The 15,826-nt window shown below is 36.8% G+C and overlaps 1 long non-coding RNA gene across 1 annotated transcript; it reads right to left on the bottom strand.

Moving 5' to 3' along the window:
- Positions 1 to 9,093: 9,093 nt before the first annotated feature.
- LOC126210236 (uncharacterized) lies at positions 9,094 to 15,400 on the bottom strand. Its single transcript, XR_007540631.1, has 3 exons — positions 15,054 to 15,400; positions 14,809 to 14,965; positions 9,094 to 9,202 (listed from the first exon to the last, which is right to left on the bottom strand). It is a non-coding gene; the product is annotated as an uncharacterized LOC126210236 (long non-coding RNA).
- Between the last annotated feature and the right edge of the window lie 426 nt (positions 15,401 to 15,826).

Here is a 15,826-nt window from a genome sequence, read left to right as displayed (position 1 = left end):
TTTGTCGATGGTCAGAGGGTGTGTGAGGGCAGTAGATGACTGGGGAGACAAATCACAGGTGATCTATTTCTGGACAAGCCGGGGAGGGTAATTTTGTTTAGTGAAAGCCTCAGTGAGACCCTCAGCATATTTGCAGAGTGACTGCAAACGCTAGCTGTGTGGGTACTGTCTTTATAATGAACAACAATAAATGTAAGCTGCAGATATTCATGTAATACTTTACTAGATTCCAGGCTTTCCCTTCTGTAAGAAATTTAATAGCTTTTTAAAATTTGAGGGCATTTTACATAACATTTTACACAAAAACAAATAATTATAATTTTAATAACATTTTTGTAATGAACTGAACAAAGAGTAAGTCTCCATTTTTGCAAATAGCATTTTGACAGAGTCCTCACTTTGATGTATCCTTACACTCACAATTAACAAAATCTTGCAATGTTAAGTAAATGTGGAAAATTACAACTGATGTTAACAAATCTTACCACATCATCACAATTTCTTATTTATTTATTGGTGCAATAAACCTTATATACATACAATGGATGACAGATGATGGACATATTTTACGTACAATAGCATTAGGCAACTATTCTAGTTTGTCACTCATATAATCTGACAAACTGTAAAAACAAGTCTTTAATAAAAAGGTTCCAGCAGCTTTTTTGAATATGTTTATATGTTTGGTACTCTTCATAATTTCTGGCAGCTTACTGTAGATTATTACACCACAGTGATGAGCACTCTCTTGAGATAGATTTGTGCTGGAATAATTTATGTGGATATTTTTCCTTAACCTAGTATGTTGCTCATGCGCAACAGTGTTTTGGATAAACAGATTCTCTCTCTTCTTCTTCTTCTTCTTCTTTTTTTTAAAGAGCACAATTTCTAGGATATAAATGCAGGGAGGGAGAATATTTAAATCTCAAAAAATAGCTTACAGGAACTTCTAGTGTTTGCTTTTTTATTAATCATATTATTCTCTTTCGCTTCCTGAATGTTGTTATGGCAGGAGGAATATTTCCCCAAAAGATAACACCATATCATAACAGTGAATGTATCCAAGAAAAATGCACAGTTTTTACAGTTTCAAGCATTGCAATGCTGGATAGTACCTTGATTACATACGTTACTTTAAAGAGTTGGGAGTTTAAGGATGTTATGTGAGAGTTCCATTTTCAATTTTCTTACAGGCAAAGCACAAGAAACTTTGTGACATTGACATTCTGAATTTCGTAGTTGCTCATGTAAATTACTGCGTTTTCACTATATTTATTTTGCTGCGGCTGAAAGCATAGAGTAACTGTTTTTGTCGGTTTAATACAAACCTGTTCCTATAGAGCCATTGTCAAACTTAAACTTTATCTTCGATGACACCTGCAACAGTGATAAGATCTTTACTTCTTTTTGCTTCCATAAGCAGACTGGCATCATCTGCAAATAGAACTGCTTTTGCATTCTTTATACACGAGGGGAGACTATTAATACGTGTTGGCAGATCAGTAATGTGTACTAGAGAAAGAAATAGTCTTAAGACAGAGCCCTGCGGTACCTCATGTGACACTGGGGGTAGCACTGAAAGGTAGTTCCATGTAGTGTGTGTCTGTGTTTGACTTCTGTAACCTGAGATTGATTACTTTTATCAGCCACAAATCTGGCACTTCTTGCACATCATAACAATCAAGTTTATTTAAGGGGAGTGGTCTGTGAATAGCAAGGGAAACCTTGAAAAAATTGTGTTTTCTAAATAGTGTAACTCAAAGAATAAGATTTGTAAGCCAATATAATGCTTAACATCTTTTAGGACATCTTTTTGGAGCATTTCTATGTATGAACCACAGCTTTAGCTCTCACACTTTTTTAAATTTAAAAAAAATGGCTCTGAGCACTATGGGACTCAACTGCTGAGGTCATTAGTCCCCTAGAACTTAGAACTAGTTAAACCTAACTAACCTAAGGACATCACAAACATCCATGCCCGAGGCAGGATTCGAACCTGCGACCGTAGCGGTCCTGCGGTTCCAGACTGCAGCGCCTTTAACCGCACGGCCACTTCGGCCGGCCTTTTAAATTTTATTTTTGTTGTTGTAAGTGAAATAAATCATGCTAATTATTTATGCACATCATAGGTACACATTACTCAAAATACAAACAAAGAAGAAGGTTTATGTTTTTCCTGTATATTCTTTACACTATTATCTTTAAAGCAGACTACTGAAGAGATGGTGTTGTCATAAACTGTGGTACAAAAAAGTTTTAAGTAGGATTATCAAAAATATTGGAAATGAATTCAGCATTTTTATTCAAAAAAGCATTTTATTTTCAGAGTTAAGTCACAAGAGTAGTCTACTTTTTGATTAAGCATGTTTTAAGACAGTATTTCAAAATTTCAGGCCTCTGTCTCTAATAGTTTTTAAAGACAAAGTGTACCAGAACATAATTATAATTTAACTTTTGGGAAATTCAAGTTAAAGTTAAAACTTGCTTTTTCTGTTAAACTTGCATAGCACTAATACAGCCCAGGTCCATATTCATCTTGTTTCATCTCTTGTTCTTCCTCTCTTCTCTTTTTCTCACTACTTATTATTGCTTCTTTGGTGGCTTCCATCACTGATTTTTCTGCTTCAGAAAGTCTCCTTCGGTCTATGTAGGTTACAGCTCAATGCATAATTTAGTCTACCAGGCACTCCCATCAGTTCCGTAACATTAAGCTTTGACACCGCGCCATAACTGAAACATAGAACAGCATTTACCACACCTATTTTCAAAGTATTTAGTCCTACTAGAAGAGCTTTTGGTATCCGTTCCCAAACACAATTGTTGAAACAGCAGCAAACTATGACTAAATCAGCAGCAAACTATGACTAAACTCTCTGTATGAATGAAAGATAAGCAACTGTAAAGCTTTCACAGGTTATCCAACCTAAAGAACTAAAAAGTCATAAAAATGAAACAAGTGAGAACAAAACTTTATTTTTAATAGAGCTGACAGTGTGCTGTGTAGACATCGTGGTGCATCTAGCCATTCTGAAATTATTTGTTTTGGTACTTTCTGTGGTACTTTTTCTTGTTCAGGAACTTACAGAGAATTTTTTAAGACAAAACTCAATTTTTGACAGACTTTGGAGCGATTTTCACTTGCATTTAAGATGTGGTTGACAAGATAAAAGGTAGCAGTCTCAGTGGATTGTTGTGCTCTGAAATCATGCTGACAATATATAATTCCAACTGAAAAATTTTGTTACCTGAGCAAGAAAGAGTTAATTTATAATCTTTGAAAAGCCAAATAGCAGTGCTACAGGTCTATAATGTGACGTTTTTTTTTTCAAGCAACTCTCTTATGAAGAGGAATGACTTTAGATGATTTTAGCAGATGAGGAAAAAATGCCCTCCGACAGTCAAGAATTGCAAATGGTTAATAATGGTGTGAGAATAAAGTTTGTCAACAGTTTTCTTATTATCACCAGGAATCTCATCAATTCCTGTTGAACTGCTATTTTTTAAGGAGCTTATAATTTTTCCTAGCTCACCTTGACTAGCAGGACTGAGGGACATGCATTTTTTTGTCAATATTGAGTTTTGCAAGTACCTGGGAATCCTTCAAAACTAATTTACCAACTTTTTCGATCATTAAATCATTTGTGATTGCAGCAAAGAACGGATTGGAACAGACCTGCAACTAAGACTGTTGTTATAGGACAGAGTAATATCCTTGTGAGTTTCCTTCTTCCCGGGAAGTTTCAGCACAGCTGTCCACAATAGCTTAGTCTTGTTTATAGAGTCCCTGATATATTGGTTATTTTCTCTTAATTTAGCTTCTTTTACGACTTAGTCCAGAAATAATTTTATTTTTTGAAATTCCTTGGAAAGGATTGTTTTTAAAAGTCTAAAAAAGCTCTCTTCCCGTTGCAGGAGACTGATTCCTGCTGCAGCCCAGTTGTTTGGTTTGTTTGTGTTTTTGCACTCGAATTTCTTTTTGAGGAAGGCTTTTTGAAAATACTCAGTTTTATTATGAAATGGGAGTACCTGTCATCTGTATTAGATTTACAAAGATCATTAGCCCTTGATTGATTTGATAGCAACTGCAGAAAATATTCTATATTTCCTTTGCTGAAGATCCTCTTATATACAATAGGTTCATCCACAGATGAAAGACAGCTGACGGGCACAGTACGTACCTGTGCCCAATGATCACTACATCCTGTGCTGAGTCTGAGCTGAGTACCTATTCACACTTACTGAACATGCAAACAAAGTTGACACTCAGCACACTGGCTGATGGGAGCGACTGAAAACGGGAAATGCCTTTGCAGTCGCTCCCATCAGCCAGTGTGCTGAGTGTCAACTTTGTTTTCGTGTACAATACACAGACTCTGTCAGACCATTCACAAAGTAAGACATTATTTTTTTATATGTCTTCTGTAGACAGCTGTGGTTGATGATATGATTCGTCCCCCCTCAACACAATCACAATTATCTTCAGTGATGACCACTTTCAACCTTTTCAAATGACCATGTTCAAGCCCAGTTGCTGTGCAGGAGGACCAAATGTTGGCTTCTATAGACATAACTGTTATTGTGTTGGAGAATAAAATAAATAAAAATTTAACTGAAACAATTTTTGGTGTCTAGCATAGGCTGTAATGTAAAATTTCATGGTTGGGAATGTTCCAGCCAGTATGCCATGGTCAGATGAATTTCTTGAGGCTTGCTGAGAGCCACTGTGTGCATCAGACCTTTGAAAAAACTACAACTGCCATTCAAGATGTCCTCCACAGATGGGGATGAAATGTTGGGTTTCAACAAGAAATTGCTCCGACCACACCATAAGAGCCCAGAATATTTTATTAAGTCTACCATAGGATGTTAAAGATTTTTTTACAGGCAGACTTTAATCCATTACTGGCCAGTTTTGGCCTTTGACTGTCTTCAAATGCCTGCAATACCAATCAACAGTTAGCTAATACTGGATAACACATTTTATGTACTCCAATGAAAACCTGTTTTATAACAAACTTTTGTAAATTAACAATGCTCAGTTTTGATGTTGCAGATAATTTCATAACACTGTTGCCAGCTACAAAATGTCCTTGTATATCACAATACTTTTCACAAATACAAACTGACAGATGAAAATTATGCTATACCATGAAGTTTCGGGATTGCAATCAGATGATGTTTACTTCTTGCCACAATATTTTAGCTGTTAATCATTCAGCCAACATCAGGCGAGTGTTTGGACTGGAAATTGCTAGTTCACATTGTTATGTCTTCCTTTGCACGCTGTGTGGTTCTTTAGTGGATACAGGAGCGAGGAACAGAGGCTGTTCATGAAGAAAAAATTCATACATTAATTTATTCTACATCTAATAGCAAATAGTAAAAATAATACATAATTTTGTTGCTAGAGTGACAGCATCAGTTGCTAACAGCAGCTTTGAATGCAGAAATATATACAGACAGAAAAGGTTGATAAATCCGTCACTTTTCAATACAATGTCTATTCAGAAGATGTTGAGCCCCGGCCACTACTAAAGTCTGCACATGTTATTCAGCTGACAAACACATAAAATGGGCAAAATGAATGTTGTACATCCACCACTGGAGCTCCTGAGAGGGGATGCTTGCATCTCACTGGCAGTGGTGTAATCATTCGTGGCAACACCCTTGTGTTGTGGTGGAGGCTGTAAGAAAAAAATGCAATGGCGTAACTGGCAGCGCGCATATTTGATAGGGTGACCTACAGGATATAAGTTGATACCGCACACTGCACTTAATACCAAAAATTGGCTGAGAGATACATGCGCAAAGGCAGCTGCTGCACGAGTGACCTCTGTCGAGTTTTGTGCCCTTTCTGAATACTGCTCCATCTATGGCGCACAGGCACATATGTAATGGTGATATTACATGTGTGATCTCTGTCACAATGTGGGTTCACAGAAATAAAATTCAGATGTCAAATTAATAAAGTTAACTGTCATTAGATATATCATTAATCATAAAATGTTTTCTTGCTGAAGAAATTTACAAAAGAACACCTGGTCCCACACTATCCAGTTGAAAGCTGCCATCACAATTAATCAGATCTTTTAGGTGATTGCAGTCTTTCTCGGTGTATCCCAATGATGAATTCTTCTCAGGTTATCAGCTGAGTGGTGATATTGTCTTGTCACAATGTTTCAACGAGTTTCGTACCCATCTGGCAATTCATCAATTGAATTTTTAGTCAAACATACTTTCATGACTCCATAATAACTGAATCCCAGCAAGGTCCTGTCAAAACCAAAATTTCTGTGTGAGGTGGATGTGATGCAACCTGTACGGTGCTCCAGGACAATTTATTGTCATTGCACACACACTGCCCATTTTGGGACACATGTTCAGAGGACCTTTTTCTTTCAGTGAACACTTATTTACTAATAATACTTTTAAACACCCATGGAACAGTTTTCCACCTCAAGTTCTCAAAGTATGTGACAGCATGTTGAACCATATTTGCCCATTTATATGAGGACTATTCTCAGTCACTAATAGTTTTCACCTCTGCTTGACGTAGTTAGCCTCATTTTTGGTGTCTTAATTATTTGTATCACTGTGCTTGCTTACTTTGTTTCTATTATTCACACAAAATGTGAAACATTTATACAAATACAAGGAATACATTGTTAAATATTTGCATCGGACAAAGGATTCACAAGACGACTCTCTAGGCTCTAGTCAATGCATTACCCTAACTGCTTGTTCCTGTAATATCAATACTCTATTCAGTTGTAGGTCTGCTGCTTAGGCCCGAAGCTCGATACCATAATAAAGAAATGGATAAATTATTCCGTAGTACATGATTTTTAAGTTCTGCCTTGGAGCCAATTTTGACAACTGGCTTACCAGATACAAATAATACAGCTAAAGCCATTCCTAGTAACTGAAACTCTGACTGCTTTTCCTCAATCGCCTCTCTGAAACTGTTACTATTCAAAGTACTTTCTTTCACTGTGAGTCACATATGCAGCAAAATAACAATTCTCTTTATGTAAATAGGAGTGATTAATTTTACAACTTACCTGACTAGGAATAGAATGAATATGAAGAATTCCCCACATGCCAACATTGCTATTAGATTAGATTAGAGATTAGGTTAGTACTTGTTCCATAGGTCATGAATACGACACTTTGTAATGATGTCGAATGGGTCAGGTTAATAAAAGCTGTTTATACAAGATATTACAATATACAAAATATTGCACGACACTCAATTTTTTGTTGGGGGTTGGGAAATTACCCACTTACTATATCCAAAAATTCATCTAATGAGTAGAAGGAGTTGCCATTAAGAAATTCTTTTAATTTCCTTTTAAATGCTATGTGGCTATCTGTCAGACTTTTGATGCTATTAGGTAAGTGACCAAAGACTTTTGTGGCAGCATAATTTACCCCCTTCTGAGCCAAAGTTAGATTTAACCTTGAGTAGTGAAGATCATCCTTTCTCCTAGTGTTGTAGGCATGTACACTGCTATTACTTTGGAATTCGTTCGGATTGTTAATAACAAATTTCATAAGTGAATATATATATTGTGTGGCTACAGTGAAGATTTCTAGCTCTTTAAATAAGTGTCTGCAGGACGATCTTGGATGAGCTCCAGCAATTATTCTGATTACACGCTTTTGTGCAATGAACACTCTTACTCAATGATGAGTTACCCCAGAATATGATGCCATACGAAAGCAGAGAATGAAAACAGGCGTGGTAAGCTAATTTACTCAGATGTGTATTGCCAAAATTTGCAATGACCCTAATAGCATTAAGTAGCTGAACTCAAACGTTTCAGCAGATCCTCAGTGTGCTTTTTCCAGTTGAACCCCTCACAATGCATACACCTAAAAATTTTGAATATTCTACCTTAGCTACCGATTTCTGATCGAAGTCTATATTTATTAATGGTGTCATTCCATTTACAGTGTGGAACTGCATATACTGTGTTTTGTCAAAGTTTAATGAGAGCCCATTTGCAGAGAACCACTTAATGATTTTCTGAAAAACATCGTTTACAATTTCTTGTCTGTTGGGTGTGATAGCTATACTTGTATCATCGGCATATCACTTATCAGCATTATCACTTGATATAATTATAAGGCCCTGACAAAATAATATAAAATTGAATACCTTATGGACAGATTGCCACAGTTTCATAGGGTTTTTGGAGTTTGCAGTTAAAAAAAACATGCTACAACATATTTCCAGTATACCGTCAAACCTCATACCACAAAAACTGGTACATGTCTAGGAAATTGCAGCTCTGGGGAAGTACTGAATTCTTTATTTAGATCTACATTTCTCTTCAAACCCTTTTAAATATTCCACAAATGGCCTGTTTGCCATTTCACCTCGTGAAAGTCTGCACAGGCTTCCTAGCACATCTTCATAGGGAAGTTTCACACATAACTCTATAAAGCCATACTGAATGCCCCAGTGCAAACTTGAAGAAATCAGTGTTCTTCTTCGGTGTTTCTGTGGATAACAGGAGGTAACCTTTACTTCTCAACAAATTGCAGCCTTTTGGAGGAAAAGTGTTTATTTCCCATCACGCCATACTAGATGAGTTTTCCTGGTTTCCTCAAGTTGCTAAGGCAAATGGTAGGTTGGTTCCTTTGATCAGGGCATGGCCAACTTTTGACTCTGCCTTCACCTAATCCTAAACAGCTTTGTTAATTTTTATATATGTTTATATTATTTCTGTATCATATCCAGCACATTGAATACTGTTGTGCTGAATGGTCTATGGACAAATAAACATATAAATGAATAAATAAATAAATACAACAAGTACTGCCAACAGCACATTTCACCTTTAGGACAAATCTTATTGTTTCATTTGACCATTTGTGGGAATTTGATGCAGAGACTTTCCGTTAACATTAGATGTGGATGAAGAAACAATTTTAGCTTCCTCTCACAGGTAGTGTTCTCATCTGCCTTCCTCCTTATCTACGCGAAGAAATAAGAATGCTTTATGTCACATTTTATGCTATATTTACTATAACACAGATCTGACCTGTGAATTTTCTGAATAACAATTAAGTGACATTCTGTGAATACTTACTTCTACTTTAAACTTTTTGTAACCGCACGTTTACAATAACATCTTCAGTTCTACTGAATGTCTTATTTTGCATTTAGTATGTTTCATCAGTAGCTCTCCAGTGGCTGTAAAAATGTAGCAAAGGGACCTTATTATTTAATAAATTGAAACATTCAAATGGAAGTTACATCTGAAGCATTTTTCAGTAACCATTTTAATAACATTTCATAGCCAATAAAATATCTGTGTATCAGTTCACCTCAAAATTAAAGTAACATGACAGTTCAATAACTGAGTTGCACATAGCTGTAAAGCTAATGCTGTAGTTTGCATACTTTTGCAACAAAATTGCACTGACAGATCTAAGGCTAACATCATAGTAAAGGCCTACTTGTTGAAATGATAAACTTGTAGTCTTTTGAATATAACAAATGTTTTATTGCCAACATTACTCAGAGACAAATTCTTAATACCCATGTTGTTGACAGAATGCTTGTGAAGACAGTTGTGATAATCAAGAGATTGTAACTGATACATCTTCTAAACAGGAACCATGTTCACAAATTACGATATAGCAAGTCCACATGATGTTGCAAAAAACAAAGCAGATAACTGCTTAGCAGAAGTAAAGAAATTTTTCTAGGAGTAATAAACACCACAATACAATCGTTGCAACAATACCACATAGTGAGACCTTAACTTTTCCCGGCGAATCGAATGTTCAAATAACTTACGGGTTTGCTGCCGGGTGACATCATCGAACACCGCCGATATTTTGACAGGAGCACACCCTGCCATTCTCAAGGCACAAATGCAAGGAAGAAAAAATGTGCAAGCAAATTTAATACCTTGGTTCACAGAGGAGAAACAAGGAAGACAACACACACAGAACAAGTGTCAACACAACCAAAGATAACCAACATCAGAAATATCGATAGTTACTATTAATCAACAGGTGAGATAGCACTAATTCTGTCCCTCTGTTTTTTGATGGGAGACAGAGCCAGATTCCAAGCAGCATTTACACAAAATCCACCATCTCTGCTGTTAATAAGGTTGCTTGATAGTCTGATTTCAACAGCTTCCTTAATAACACTATCGCAATAGCTGGACATGCAAGCCAGAATCTCCGCGTTGTTGTATTCTATAGGATGACCGGTGTCAAGGCAATAGCGGATTTGCTCGGCTGTTGTAAGCGTTTGTGACGCTTATGTTCAATACACCGGTCTTCCACAGTCCTGATTGTCTGACCAATATATGACATGCCACAACTGCAAGGAATACAATAGACCCCAGCCTTCCGCAAACCAAGATCATCTTTTACGGGCGCCAACAGGGCCTTAATCTTAGAAGGTGGTCGAAAAACACATTTCACATCATACTTCCGCAAAATAGGGCCAACAGGATTGGATTTTTCACTCCACAACGGAGTGCCAGGAAGTTTCATATCAGCACACACTCCGCTGCAGAGTGAAAATCACATTCTGGAAGCATCCCCCAGGCTGTGGCTAAGCCATGTCTCCGCAATATCCTTTCTTTCAGGAGTGCAGTTCTGCAAGGTTGGCAGGAGAGCTTCTGTAAAGTTTGGAAGGTAGGAGACGAGGTACTGGCAGAAGTAAAGCTGTGAGGATGGGGCGTGAGTCATGCTTGGGTAGCTCAAATGGTAGAGCACTTGCCCGTGAAAGGCAAAGGTCCCGAGTTCGAGTCTCGGTCCGGCACACAGTTTTAATCTGCCAGGAAGTTTCAGATATGTTCTTTGTTAGCAAAATGTAGCTTTCTTGATATAGGCAAATTGGAAAGATGCCAGCATACCAGGCATGGAATGCATCTGAATTATGAAGGAAAGAACTTTATTTGTAAGATGATAAATGAAATCATTGCAAGCAGAGAGAAGGCAAACAGTGTAATTCCATCTACAGGACTGACATCAACATTGGCAGAAACAGTACAAGAAGCAGCTAAAGAATCTAATAAATCAAACAGGACACCTTCTTCACTTACCCCCTCCTATGCGGAAGTGGTTTCTGTGCAGAAATATGATGAAGATGCATCATCAAGGGGGGCAATGGAAAGAATACCATAAGAAAAACCAGGTAGGACAGCAAAAGCAAAGTTTCCTACAATTAGTGCAGCAACAGCAGTGACTCCAACAGCTCCATCATCAAGAAACGGAACAACAACAGCACTGGCACCCAGAGCATCAGCCACAATAAAGTAAGGCCAAGGCGGCCTACCACAAAGGAGGAGGATTTTTGCTATCCCCCCCTAAAAAAAGATCAGACTTAACAACTTCAGTTGAAGTTCTGACATACAGCAGTGCTATAAATAAATCCAAACATTCAGCTGTAATTGACAAAACATGCCAGAATTTTATCATGGAAATGCACTGATTGGTGTGAAACATGACTCTGCCCCAAAAATCTATTTTTCATAATGTACAGGGATTCAAGAGTAAGTTGGATGAGCTAGAACTTTTAACGAGTATCAACAGTGAGGTGTCAGATGCCCAAATATTGTATATTACTGAATACTACATGAAGTTGCTCGAAATAGACCCGGTTGTGGTACCACAATTCAAACTAGTGCATCACTTCTCAAGTATTCAGAGCTGGAGGAAGCTGCATATTTGTAAAAAACAGTGTTGCAGCTTCACACCTGGGCATAGAAAAAGATGTAGAATTGTCAGGTGTTGAAAATCAAAGATATCAGTGTGATGTAATATCAGTTTGTAGATCTCCTTAAGGCAGCTTGTGCTCCTTTTATAGTAATTTGTCATCAGTATTAGAAAAAGTGGTAAAAAAGAAACTGTCAAGGGTCTAATCTGTGATTTTAATATTAATTTCTTTACAGAAGGTGATGATCACAGTAATTTTAAACATTTCATGAACTGTTACAACCTTGTTATGAAGTGTAGATCCCCAACCAGGGTAACAAACCAAAGTGTACGTGCGCTTGACAAAGTAGTCAGCAACACAGTTTGTTAGATTTGTAAATCCAGGATGTTCTGACCTTGATGCACTGATCATACAACTAGTCGTTCTAGGAAGTGAAGCTCAACCCAACAAAATGATACTACAAAGCAGAAATTTTTTGTACCATACACAGAGAGAACACAGAGATTGTATACCACTCTCAAACAGAAGATGAAAAATTTGAAACCTTTTTAAACATTTTCTGTTACTATTTCAATTGTCATTTCCCTTCAAAAACAAAAACATACTTGTAACAACAAAGTATCCTCCAACTGGATTACAATACAGGTGTTATAACCTCAGCAATAGTGAAGAGAGAGCTTTTCTCCTTCAGAAAAGACGGTACTCGGCAAAAGTGAACAATTTAAGTAGTACTTCACTGCATACAAAAGAATATTTAGAAATGTGGCGAATGTAAAAAAAAAAAAAAAAAAACACCTACACAATGACACCTTTCTGAAGTCTTCATATAAAAAAAGCAAATCCATGCGACAAATAATTCACACAAGGATGGGTAGGAATAGGAACAGTGTTCATAACTTTAAACTTAAAGCAAATGCAACAATGGTAAGTGACCAAGACGAAGTAGCTCAGGAATTTAACTAATACTATATTGAAACTGTAGAAATAGTAACAGAATATCTAAAAAGTAATTGCTCCTCTCAAATAGTCCTTACTACCTTTGACCACACAATGTTTTTATCACCAACATTGGGATCAGAGATAGAAATGATAATTCAGCAAAATAGTAAAATAAAGAAAAAATCACCTGCAGGAGAAGACATGATCCCTTGCTTCCTTCTCCACCACTGCAGCAATCTTATTAGTAAGCCACTGTCTCATGTAATAAATGCTTCATTTTCAGATGCAGTATTACCAAGAAAACTTAAAACAGCAAAAGTCATACCCATAAATAAAAAGGGCTATAAAGAAGATCCTAGCTACTACTGTTCAGTTGCAGTGCTGTGTATATTCAGCAAAATATTTGAATTGCAATGGTTGCCAGACTAAAATCATTTATTAGAAAAAACAACAGGCTTTTCTCTGCTCAGTAAGATTTCCAAGAAAATAAAACCACTACTGATGCAATATATGAATTTCTTGATGCTACTCTACATCTTGCTGACAAGAAATGCCTAGCTATAGCTGTCTTTCATGACCTCACACAGGCTTTTAACATGGTAAATCACAATATACTTTTTCATAAGATGGATTCTTATGGGATAAGGGGAACTACTTATGGCTGGTTCAGAAGCTATGTGAAAGACCGAGCACAGTATGCTGCTATACATAAATTCATTCAATCAGGAGTGCACTCATCTACAAAAGTGGTGTGCCACAGTACTCTGTTCTGAGTCCCTTGTTATTTCTACTTTATATAAATCACCTCCTTTCCACCCTATCCGCTAGCGAGGCATTTCTCTTCGCTGATGATACTAATTTCCTTATATCAAATACAGATGAATATCTTCAGTCAACAGTTAATAGAAATACAAACCAACTAGACTCGTGGCTTGTATAAAATAGAGTTCTCCTAAATCCAAAAAAGACCGAATGTCTAACTGTCCGCAGCATTCAGAACAAAGCTCCCCAAGTTCCAACAGTAACACTAAGTGGCAGCAATCTAGAATTTGTCAATGAAACAAAATTCTTTGAGACTGACATCACTGATACATTCACATGGAAAAGCCACATTAATATGATTAGTTTCAGGCTAAACAGTTTGTTTTATGCTACACTCAGTGAGGGATGAACAAAGTGACAACACATCGACATGTGTGTATTGTGCTCTTTTCCATTCTGTACTATGCTATGGAATTATTGTTTGGGGTCATAGTATCAAAACAAGGAAATTATTTATAATTGAAGAAACAGCACAAAGCAATCAGAATAATTCTGTACAAAAAGCAAAGAGAAACATGCAAAACACTGTTTAAAAAATTAAACGTAAGCCTACTGCCTCCCCCTAGCCAATATATATTTGAACTTGCTCTGTTTTATTGAATACATCAACAGATTGCATAGGAATCTGGACAGACACCATCATGACACAAGGTCAAAAAACAAAAATGCTTAAAACTAGTTCCTCATTTACTGAACTGTAACCTATAGCAATAGTGTTAAGTGTATAGGAACCAAACTCTACAACCATCTCTCAAAAGAAGTAGAAAGTATTCAAAAATCGACAAAATTAAAAAAAAAATCTTAGAGCACCCCTAACAAAGCACTCCTTTTACAGCATACAATTCTTTCTTGAATGTGATCTATCACAAATTATTCATTTTTATTGTGTTTCAGAATCAAACTGTTTCATTAAAAATAACATATTGTCCATTAAAGATCTTTTGCTGTACTGATTATGACCAGCATTATTATCTTACTGTCTGGTATTATTATGAATAAATATGTAATATACCTTCAGCCAGGTGAACACTATAAGAAAAAGTGCTATGTCTATGTATGTTCACATATAGGCCTAAATTGTTTTGTCTTGTCCCTTATCATATTGAATGATTGAGTGTATCAATAAATATACAAATACTTAGCGCTCAGAATTTCAACCTGGGCTCGCTTCGTTAGTCATTAATTTGGTACTTATCCTGTCAAAAACTAACCATGCCTTATGCTACTGGTGTGACTAATAAAAGATCACAGCCGTTAATAGTTTACACACAACATCATACATCTGAATGATCACCATATTTTTCTATCCTGAACATAAATGCATACAAACGAAAAAATATAAATAAATAGTTCACCTTCGTTACTGCCTGCTTCGGTCCTTGCTATTTTGTTATGTCCCATTAGAAGTGCACGTATTTGGAACGTTGACTTTCGAAGAAATTGCACTACACTTTATAACAGCTTCCTTCCATCAGCTTTATTCATCTCGTATTGTGAACAGTCCAAGTGAAGCTTCAACAAATCATTTTAGGTTATAACGTACAGAAAAATACGGTATTGTAGCTGTAATTGCGAGTACATTACCCTATTAATTACTTACCTCAAACACTTGAAATGTACAGCTGGTTACCAGCTGTCATTCCCACAGTTTTGTGAACCTGTTGCCCTCCCAATCTACAGTAGAAACAGCCTGCTCGCTCTCGCTCTCTCTCTCCGAATTGCTGATACAATCCGGTGCACCAATGCACATCATTTCAAAGTTTTCGACGCCAGAAATTCACTCTCACTGACGATAAATATAAACAAACACTACCTCTTGCAACAAGACCCAAAATAAATACTCAGTACTGTCGTAAAATATCATGATGGTGCCGGCGTGGCCTCACCCATCATTGATTTTCAAATGCATGAGGTGATACTGGCTGAAGCCCTAGGAGAAGTAGAGAGCGTTCTATACAGGCTCTCTAGTGAGGAGGAGATACAGCTGCCATCTGTCGGTGCACGAGTGTGCTAATTGTGTGGTCCACCGTATGGGGGCACCAAACACGAGAAGTTGATTTTATTTCCAGTTACAAGTTTAGCACGAAAAATTTGGAAGTAACAAATATTTCCATGGGTACTCCAGCTAATAATTTATAGTTTGCCAAAAAAACACTGCATATTTGTTCCTGGATTTAAAGTTTTTATGACAAGATTATTTCCTACCCAATATCATATGTGGTAACATACGTTTTATATTACGCAGCTAAACTAGTGTGGACATGCATGATGCATGCTTCCTATGCACCACTTGCACTCCCAACAGAAATGCACGACCCTTGTATGATGTAATGCAATGCATTATCAAAAGTATCAAAGTCAATTACCATAGAA

The sequence above is a fragment of the Schistocerca nitens genome, chromosome 10 (assembly GCF_023898315.1).
Source record: "Schistocerca nitens isolate TAMUIC-IGC-003100 chromosome 10, iqSchNite1.1, whole genome shotgun sequence".
In the NCBI taxonomy this organism is placed as follows: Eukaryota; Metazoa; Arthropoda; class Insecta; order Orthoptera; family Acrididae; genus Schistocerca; species Schistocerca nitens.
Note: the sequence above shows the minus strand (reverse complement) of the source record. Positions and strands in the feature narration are given on the sequence as shown.